The sequence below is a fragment of the Mustela putorius genome, unplaced genomic scaffold (assembly GCF_011764305.1).
Source record: "Mustela putorius furo isolate JIRA1106 unplaced genomic scaffold, ASM1176430v1.1 tig00537226_pilon_pilon_pilon, whole genome shotgun sequence".
Taxonomy (NCBI): Eukaryota; Metazoa; Chordata; class Mammalia; order Carnivora; family Mustelidae; genus Mustela; species Mustela putorius.
The window spans coordinates 1-11,243 of NW_025422367.1; the positions used below are offsets into that span (position 1 = coordinate 1).

At 36.6% G+C, this 11,243-nt stretch overlaps 1 pseudogene; it reads right to left on the reverse strand.

Annotated features, from left to right (window-relative positions):
* Positions 1-8,255: 8,255 nt before the first annotated feature.
* LOC123389943 lies at positions 8,256-9,195 on the reverse strand (annotated as a pseudogene).
* Between the last annotated feature and the right edge of the window lie 2,048 nt (positions 9,196-11,243).

An 11,243-nucleotide genomic window follows, 5' to 3' on the forward strand; every position in this document is an offset into this window, starting at 1 on the left:
AAAGAAGATGCTGCTTGAGAGAAAGATTATGAATAGTGGAGTTTTGATGGCTAAAACACAGCAAAATCCCCATATACTTCTACACTTAAGTTTATAATCACATCTTTTTTTAAAACTTTTTATTTAAATTCCAGTTAGTTAACATACAGTGTCGTTTTAGTTTCAGGTGTACATTATACTAACTGAAAACTTCCCTACAACATCTGGTGCTCATTCGAAGGAGTGTTCCCCTTAATCTGCATTAACTATTTCACCCATTCCCCTACCCACCTCTCCTTTAGTAAAGTTCAGTTTGTTCTCTAAAGTTTAAGATTCTCTTTCTTGGTTTGTCTCTATTTTGTTTGCTTTTGCACATTTGTTTTGTTTCTTAAATTCCACTTAGGAGTTGAAATTATATGGTATCTGTCTTTCTCTGACACACTTATTTCAGTTCGCATACTTTAGAGAGATTGAACACTTTTAAAAATTCTATTTCTCATCCATGAATTGTCTATTCCTATCTCATGTTCACTTTTTGGGGATTATGTTTTATTTAATAGTAGGAGATATTTATGTACTTGGATATAAACCCATGGTGAATTTTTGCTGAATCAAGTTTTCAGAGCCTCTCCTTAACTTATTTATGAGGTGTTTCTACTCAAAAAAAAAAAAAAAAAAATGTATCATGAATTCTTGGTAACCTATTCTTCTTAGAGCACCTTTCCACACATTCATGTGCTCACTGTTTCTATGGTTTTGCTGTTCCCATTTGCTTCCTAATCCATCCAGAATTTATTCATATGTAAGATATGAATCTTTTTTTTTCTTTTTAAATAAATGGTCAACTTCTCTAATATCATTAGGCTAGGGATAACATGAGAGTTTGGACAGTGAATCACTTAAAACACCAAAGCCATGATATCCCCTACAAGTAATGTTTCTAGTTTAGAGAACCAATTGTTAGGATCCGTGATCAAAGGAACAAGACCGACAAAAAGCGAAAGTTAAGCAAAGCTTTATTTCACGCCAAGCATCGAAAATCAAACCGACCAGTCTGGGCCATCTCTTACAAAGAGACAACGATGACCAGGACATTAACTCCGATGATTCCCCTACCCCATGGATCCCCTAACCTACGGCTCCCCTACCAGGCAGAGGCCGCTCCCCAACAACCCCAATGCTCCCTACGACTACTCTTTCTATTGGCGCTGCTCCCTATGACTACCCTTCTTGCCTCACAGACTAACCTTTATAGAGGTGGTTGAGCCTGGCCCACACATAGGTAGCCAAGAGACTGCAACACACAGGGAAAAGTGCACAGTCATACTCCGTCAGAAATACGGGTGGCCAATTGAATTCTAATTCACCATAGCAAATATATGTATGCCTCACTGATTGGATGTCTCCATCCACCTGGCCCGCCCCTATATCCAGGGTTTGCAAGTAAGTTCCTCCGGGAGGGGCAGGGTCAATCCAAGCTTACAAGGAAACAGCTCCTCCGGCCAAGCAGACCCCTACAATGTGTCTGAGAAATTCATACTTCTCATTTTTCAGGAAAAGAAGAAAGGTTTCTTAGTATCCTCAATATAAGTGTCTAATTTTACCAAGGCCAAAGCATAGTAGTATTTGACCCTTTTCTGCAATTTCACTTCACCCCATCCACCCTCACCTTTTCCATTCCAGAATACCTGTGGGTTTCTTCCTTATTGTTTTAATAATATTACTTTTACTTCTCCTTTAGGATGTTCACAGTCACATAAGGTCTTTCCCCTTTGGCACCTCAGTTCACTTCTACTTGTTCATCAATAATGCTTTATTTGTTTGTTTTTATTGAGTATTGCTGACACACAATGTTACAGTATCTTCAAGTTTATGACGTTGCAATTCAGCAGGTCTATATATTGTGCTATCCTCACCATAAGAGTAGTTATCACCTGTCACCATACAACAGGATTACAATAGCATTGACTACATTCCCTCTGCAGTACATTTTGTTCCTGTGACTTATTTATTCCATAAGTAGAAGCCTGTACCTCCCACTCTTCTTCCCCCATTGTGCCCATCACTCCAACATCTTTCATCTGGCATTTGTGATTTTGTCATCATATATGTTCGCTGTATTGTTCTCTGTATTGATGGGTCTTTTTCTGCTTTGTTTTCTGGTTTACCTGTTTGTTTTGCTTTTTGGATTCTACATATAAGTGAAAGCATATGGTATTCGTCTTTCTCTATCTGGCATATTTCACTTGGCATAGTGTCCTCTGTGTCGCTTGATACTGTAAATGGCAAGATCTCATTCTTTTTTTATAGCTGAGTAATATCTCATTGTGGTATATGTATATGTATAATTTTCTTTATTCATCTATAGACATACACTTAGGCTGCTTGCATATTTTGAGCATTTTGAATACTGTAAAAGTGTGGGGGGTTATATATCTTTTAGAACTAATGTTTTTGATATAATATATATATTTTTTATAATAGTGAGCAAAATGATTGATGTTCCATAAACACGGACTTTATATTCATAATTATTAATCACTTACACAGAACCTACAGTAAAGAAAGACACAACTCAGCCATGATGTAAAGAATGTTTAACAAATAATCTCAGCATTTCCTATAGCTGTGACATTGATATAAGAAGATAGTAGATTAGAAATTTTAAATTTCATTTTTCTCTTGTTAAATCTTCATAATAACATTAGTTCATATTAATCAGAACTTTGATTTCTTTGTATGAGACAGTACTATAAGGGTCAAATCTTTGAAGGTTTGTATCTTTCCAGCTCCTTAGGGAGTAAATGAAGGAGGTCAGCATAGGGTCAACAGAGCTATTGAGAATAGCTACTTCTTTGGTCAATGAAGCCCCTTTTCTCCCTGCTGAGTAATTAGCATATATGAAAATGGCAATGACAATCAGGTGAGAAATATAAGTGGAATAAAACTTTTTTCTCTCACTGGCATGTGTGATGTATATTAGGAGAAAATCACAATGCAAATAAATAATAAATAAATAACAGAGTAACCAAAACAAGGGAAAAACAGATTACTTCTAGGAATCATGTATCTGAGAAGATAGTTATACAAGCAAAAGATATGCACAGGCAGTTATCCTTGATATTGGATGTACACTTCTCCAGCTGGAGCAGAAAAATAACACCTGGAAAAATGGTCAGGAACCTGCCCAGCCATGCATAGGGCACAAACAGGATGTATAGTTTCCTGCTAATGATGGTGGTGTAATAAAGGGATTTAGAAATAGAAACAGAGGGGTAAAGGGACATGGCAATTAGAATGGGAAATCCATTCACCTCCATGAAGATAAAGAAAAGTTATTGGATGGTACAACTCTTATGAGAAAGGATTTTATGCATGGTGATGATTGTCCCTAGAAATCTACAAATACATACAGTGGTAAATGAGATTTCTAAGATAAAGTAGTTTCAGCTAAGAAACACATAGGGGGCTGTAGACGGAAGTCTACCAAGTAATGATAGCCAGGTTGCCAGTGACACATAATATGTATGTGATAAATAAGAAAGGTAAAACCTCAACCAGAAGATCAGGATCATCAGAAAGGCTCAGCAGGACAAGCTCTAACCATTTTATCATTGTTAATTTCCCTCATTCTCTTTTTTTCTTTTGTAAGGATATGCAACAACATTGATGAGTATAAACACATTGATAATAATAAAACAATCATAGGAAACTTTAACACCCCACTGATTGCAATAGATAGATTATCTAGTAGGTAACAAAGGATTTGAATGACATATGGGGCCAGATGGACTTCACAAATATATTCAGAGCATTCCATCCTAAAACATCAGAATACACACTCTTCTTGAGTGCACAAGGAACATTCTCAGAACAGATCATATACTGGTTCACAAGTCAGGTCTCAGCTGGTACCAAGTGATTGGGATCATTCCCTATATATTTTCAGAGCACAACACTTTGAAACGTGAACTCAATCACAAGAGGAAATTTGGAAAGAACTCACATACATGGAGACTAAAGAGCATCCTACTAAAGAATGAATGGGTCAACCAAGAAATTAAAGAAGAATTTTTTTAAAATGTGGAAAGTAATGAAAGTGAAAACACAACTGTTCAAAACCTTTGAGATGCAGCAAAGGTGGTGCCAAGAGGAAAGTAGATAGCAGTACAAGCCTTTCTTAAGAAACAAGAAAGTTCTTAAATATACAACCTAACCTTACACCTAAAGGAGCTAGGGGAAAGAATAGCAATAAAGCCCAAATCCTGGAGGAGAAGAAAATTAATAAAGTTTAGAACAAAAGTCAATGAATAGAAACCAAAAGAACGGTAGAACAGAACAATGAAACTAGAAGCTGGTTCTCTGAAAGAATTAATAAGATAGATAAACCCATGACCATTCTTTTATTTTTTTTAAGATTTTATTTATTTATTTGAAAGAGAGAAATCACAAGTAGATGGAGAGGCAGGCAGAGAGAGAGAGAGGGAAGCAGGCTCCCTGCTGAGCAGAGAGCCCAATGCGGGACTCGATCCCAGGACCCTGAGATCATGACCTGAGCCGAAGGCAGCAGCTTAACCCACTGAGCCACCCAGGCATCCCACCCCTGACCATTCTTACCAAAACACAAAGAACCTAAGTAAATAAAATCATGAATGAAAGAGGAGAGAGCACAACCAGCACTGAAGAAATACAAACAATTATAAGAACATATTATAAGCAACTATATGCCAACAAATTAGGCAAGCTGGAAGAAATGAATGCATTCCTAGAAATGTATACACTATCAAAAGTGAACAGGAAGAAATAGGAAACCTGAACAGACCCATAATTAGCAAGAAAATTGAAGCAGTCAAACAAGAGCCCAGGACCAGATGGCTTTCCAGGATGATTCTACTAAAATGTTTAAAGAAGAAATAATACCTATTCTACTGAAGCTGTTTCAAAAAATCAAAATGGAAGGAAAGCTTCCAAACTTTTTCTATGAGGCCAGCATTACCTTGTTCCTAAAAGCAGAAAAAGACCAAAAAGGAGAATTACAGACCAATATCCCTGATGAATATGGATGCAATAATTCTCACCAAGATCCAACAGTACATTATGATCTAACCAAAAGGGTCTGCCCAAAGGATCCAAAAGTATACATTAAAAGGATAAATCACCACAATCAAGTGGGATTTATTCTTGGGCTGCAAGAGTGGTTCAACATCCACCTATCAATCAATGTGGTACATTATATTAATAAAAGAAAGGACAAGAGCCATATGATCTTCTCAATAGATGCAGAAAATCAGTTGACAAAGTACAGCATTATTTCTTAATTAAAACTTTTCACAGTGTAGGGATAGAGGGAATATACTTCAATATCATAAAAGCCATATACGAAAAGCCCAGGCAAAAATCATTCTCAATGGGGAAAAACTGAGAGATTTTCCCCTAAGGTCAGGAACATGTCAGGGATGTCCACTCTTACCACTGTTGTAAAACATACTCCTAGAAGTACTAGTCTCAGCAATCAGACAATGAAATGAAATAAAAGGCATTCATATTGAAAAGGAGTAAGTCAAACTCTCTCTCTTCACAGATGACATGATACTTTACATGGAAAACCCAAAAGATTCTACCCTCAAATTACTAGAACTCAAGCAGGAATTCAGCAAAGTGGCAGGATAGAAAATCAATGCAAATAAATCAGGTGTATTTCTATACACTAACAATGAGACAAGAAAGAGAAATTAAGGAATTGATCCTATTTACAATTGCACCAAAAATAATAAGATATCTAGGAATAAACCTAACCAAAGAGGCAAAGTGTCTATACCCACAGAATTATATAACATTCGTGAAAGAAATTGGGGAAGACACAAAGGAATGGAAAACCACTCTGTTCATGGAATGGAAGAATAAGTACTATTAAAATGTCTATGCTACCTAGAGCAATCTATACACTCAGCACAATCCATGTCAGAATACCATCAACTTTTTTCACAGAGCTGGAACAAAAAATCCTAAAATTTGTATGGAACCAGACATGTCCTTGAATAGCCAAAGGAATGTTGAAAAAGAGCATCAAAGCAGGTGACATCACAATTCCAGACTTCAAGTTTTATTACAAATTTGCACTCATCAAAATGGTATAGTACTGCCACAAAAACAGACACGTAGCTCAAGGAACAGAATAGAGTACCCAGAAATTGATCCCCAACTCTATGGTCAAGTAATCTTTGACAAAGCAGGAAAAAATATGAAGTGGCAAAAACACAATCTTTTCAACAAATGGTGTTGAGGAAATTGGACAGACATATGCAGAAAAATGAAACTCGACCATTTCCTTACATCACACATAGAAATAGACTGAAAATGGAGGAAAGACCTCAATGTGAGCCAGGAATCCATCAAAATCCCAGGGGAGAACACAGGCAGCAACCTCTGTGACCTCGTCCACAGCAACTTCTTGCTAGACATGTCTTCAAAGGCAAGGGAAACGAAGGCAAAAATGAACTATTGGGACTTCATCAAGATAAAAAGCTTTTGCACAACAAAGGAAACATTCAACAAAACCAAAAGACAAGCAACATAATTGAAGCAGATATTTGTAAATGACATATCAGATAAAGGGCTAGTATCCAAAATCTATAAAGAACTTATCAAACTCAACACCCAAAGAACAAATAATCCAATTAAGAAATGAGCAGAAAACATGAACAGACACTTCTCCAAAGAAGACATACAAATGCACAAAAGACACATGCAAAAATGCTCAACAGTGAATCAGGGAAATACAAATGAAAACCACAATGTGATACTACTTACACTGGTCAGAACAGCTAAAATTAACCACTCAGGAAATAACAATTGTTGGCAAAGTGGCAGAGAAAGGGGAACCCTCTTACCCTCTTAGTGGGAATGCAAGGTAGTGTAGTCACTCTGAAAAACAGTATGCAGGTTCCTCAAAAAGTTAAAAATAGAGCTACGTTATGACACAGCAATTTCACTGTTAGGCACTTAGCCAAAGATGCAAAGGTAGTGATCCAAAGGGGCACTTAGACCCCAATGACCACAATAGTGAAACTACAGAAAGAGCCGGGTTCAGCAAGTACTGTGCTGTATTTCTCAGTTGAATATATTGCAGAGAGATAATTAGGAATTGTGCAGCACTAATCAGGACTATAGTATAAATAATCGTTTATATTATTTGGAATACTTTATTCTATCCATAATCTTCTTTTACTTTCTCTCTCACACACCACCACACACACATGTGCATACACACACATCATCCAAAATATAGCTAATACTTTAAGCTGAATGAGTGGACGAGTATTTTAACTGCTGACATTCTAAATTTTGTTCTGTTATGAAGTTTTTATTTTCTACAAAACTGAAATGATTTTACTGTTTTGGCATTAAAAATTTAGATACATGCCCAGTTTCAAACTAGTCTAAACCTAATAAAGGAGCTATACATATATATTCCATTGTAGTCAGAAAGCAGAGCTTACATTCCATGGAAATAGGGAAAGTTAACTTATTGTACACATCTAAAACAGCTATTTCTTCACTAATTTCTACAGTATTTGTATATCTGTGGATATATATATGCATGTATCTACCCTGTATAACAGTCTATATCTACTGAGTCATTATGATATTTGGAAATATGGAGGTCTATTTTTGTTCTTAAAGATCTTTTTTTTTTTTTAATTTTTAGCATTAGGTAAATTATATGGACATACTCTATTAGGTAAGCAACAGTTTTTGGTTTTTAAATAAAAACATTCACAATTTTCAAAAAATCATATGGCATTTGAAAAACTTTTCCAAGAGGAACTGCAAGACAGTGAAGGGATTTTTGACAAAGATCAATGAAAATGAAAGATTATATTGTCTGTATAGAATAAAGAAAATATCATATCAATAATTATACAACATCCCTTCCATTCTGGGTGATAGTTGTTTTCCCAAATAAAACTCAAAGTACACCTCTCCAAATTAAAATAATTATTGTTCAAGAAGTTTCAGCTAACAATGGGTTCAGAAGAATGAGAACCAGACAGACATCTGAAGTTATATCAATTGAATGGGAAATATATTAAATGTGCTTTGAACTGTTAGAAAGAAGTAATGAATAGGATGACAGGAAGGCTTTTTAAATTGGAGACGTTGCTCAGACTTCATTTTTGCATATTTTAGTATATGTGCTGCCAAAACGAGCACATCATTTTTGTGTATTTTAAACTGCCTGCAATGGGTGTGTCTAATTCATGTACCATAGTATTTCATTTGCTTGAGAAAAATACAATCTTCCTTGCCCTGTCCATGAAGGCTCGCTTGACTTGCTCATTCCTTAGACTGTAAATAAAAGGGTTTAACATGGGGGCTACTGAGGTGTTTAGCACAGCAACACCCTTGCTCAGAGACACTCTGTCTTTTGCTGAGGGTTTAATATACATAAAAATGCAGCTGCCATAGGAGATGGAGATAACAATCATGTGGGATGAGCAGGTGGAAAAGGCCTTTGTCCTCTGACTATTAGAAGGAATTCTCAAAATTGTTCTGATGATATATATGTAAGATAGAAATATTAATGCCAAAGTGAACATTAAAGTAAACACAGCACAGGAAAATCCCATTAGCTCTAGGAATTTTGTGTCTGAACATGAAAGTTGCAGCAGGGGAAAATAATCACAAGTAAAATGGTCAATAATATTAGATCTACAGTAATTAAGGTTTAAGAGCAACATGAGTGCAGGAAATATGATTAAGAATGAAATAAGCCATGAAGAGAAGACAAGGAGTATGCAGACTCTGGGATTCATGATGGTCATGTAATGCAGAGGTTTGCAGATGGCAATATAACGGTCATAGGACATGGCAGCCAGGAGGTAAAATTCAGTGACTCCCAAAAGAATGAAAAAAAAATAACTGAGCAATGCAATCATTAAAGGAAATGGTTTTATCTCCTGTAATCAGGGTGCCCAGGAACTTAGGTATGCTGACAGTGGTGAATGAAACCTTTAATAAGGAGAAGTTTCTGAGGAAGAAATACATGGGTGTCTGGAGGTGAGCATCCAGCAGGGTAAGGGTGATAATGGTCAGGTTCCCAGTGATGCTGAGCATGTAGGTGATGAACAAAAAGATGAAGATCACTCCCTGAAGCTGCGGGTCATCTGACAATCCCAGGAGGATGAACTCTGTTATTTCTGTGTGGTTTCTCATTCTCCAGTTGCTTATTTGTTGTTCTCCTGCCAGATCTCTAGGAGAAAACACAAGAAACAAATTTGAAGAGAGGATTAACAAAGGTCTAAGTGTGGAGCCAGAATTTGGCTGAAATACTACATGTTTCAATCTACAGATGAGAATGTACTTGAACTGATAACCACAAGGATCCATTAATTTCCTCTCTTTTACCAGTGAAATCTCCAGTTAAGGCAAGTTTGAAAATATTCAATATCACAGAGCTAAAAGGGCTAGAACAAGGAGTTTCCTCAAGCTTTTCGGACTCCAAATAGCACGTGGTAGCTTTCAAAGATAATCACAAGGGAGGCTGGGAGTCAAGATAGCGGAGAAGTAGCAGGCTGAGACTACTTCAGCTAGCAGGCGATCAGCTAGATCTAAAGATTGCAAACGTCTACAAATCCAACGGCAGATCGAAGAGAAGAAGAACAGCAATTCTACAAACAGAAAATCAACCACTATCTGAAAGGATATTTTCATGGGGTTGTTGCCACCCTTTTGGTATTTTACTTGCTCCTTCATATGCTCTTATCTGGACTAAATGACAATGCGGAAAAATACACCACACACACACACAAAAGAACAAGAGGCAGTACTGAAGGCTAGGGACCAAATCAATACAGACATTGGTAATAGGTCAGATCTAGAGTTCAGAATGATGATTCTCAAGGTTCTAGTGGGCTTGAAAAAGGCATGGAAGATAATAGAGAAACCCTCTCGGGAGATATAAAAGCCCTTTCTGGAGAAATAAAAGAACTAAAATCTAACAAAGTTGAAATAAAAAAAGCTATTAATGAGGTGCAATAAAAAATAGAGGCTCTCACTGCTAAGATAAATGAGGCAGAAGAAAGAATTAGCGATATAGAAGACCAAATGACAGAGAATAAAGAAGCTGAGAAAAGAGGGACAAACAGCTACTGTACCACGAGGGGAGAATTCGAGAGATAAGTGACACCATAAGACGACACAACATTAGAATAATTGTGATTCCAGAAGAAGAAGAGAGAGAGGGGGGAGCAGAAGGTATACTGGAGAGAATTATTGGAGAGAATTTCCCCAATATGGCAAAGGGAACAAGCATCAAATTTCAGGAGGTGCAGAGAACACCCCTCAAAATCAATAAGAATAGGTCCACACCCCATCACCTAATAGTAAAGTTTACAAGTTTAGTGACAAAGAGAAAATCCTGAAAGCAGCCTGGGAAAAGAAGGCTGTAGCATACAACGGTAAAAATATTAGATTGGCAGCAGACTTATCCACAGAGACCTGACAGACCAGAAAGAGCTGGCATGATATTTTCAGAGAACTAAATGAGAAAAACATGCAGCCAAAAATACCATATCCAGCTAGGCTATCATTGAAAATAGAAGGAGAGATTAAAAGCTTCCAGGACAAACAAAAACTGAAAGAATTTGCAAACATCAAACCAGCTCTACAGGAAATATTGATAGGGCACATCTAAGCAAAGAGAGAGCCTAAAAGTAGTAGGTCAGAAAGGAACAGGACAATATACAGTAACATTCATCCTTACAGGCAATACAATGGCACTAAGTTCATATCTCTCAATAGTTACCCTGAATGTTAATGGGCTAAATGCCACAATTAAAGACACAGGGTATCAGAATGGATAAAAAAAAAAACAAAAACAAAAAACATCTATATGTTGCCTACAAGAAACTAATTTTAAACCCAAAAGATATCTCCAGATTTAAAGTGAGGGAGTGGAAAAGAATTTACCATGCTAATGGACATCAGAAGAAAGCAGGAGTGGCAATCCATATATCAGATCAATTAGATTTTAAGCCAGAGACTATAATAAGAGATGAGGAAGGACACTATATCATACTCAAAGGGTCTGTCCAACAAGAAGATCTAACAATTTTAAATATCAATGCCCCCACGTGGGAGCAGCCAACTATATAAACCAATTAATAACAAAATCAAAGAAACACATTAACAATAATACAATAATAGAAGGGCACATTAACACCCCCATCACTGAAATGGACAGATAATCCAAGCAAAAGATC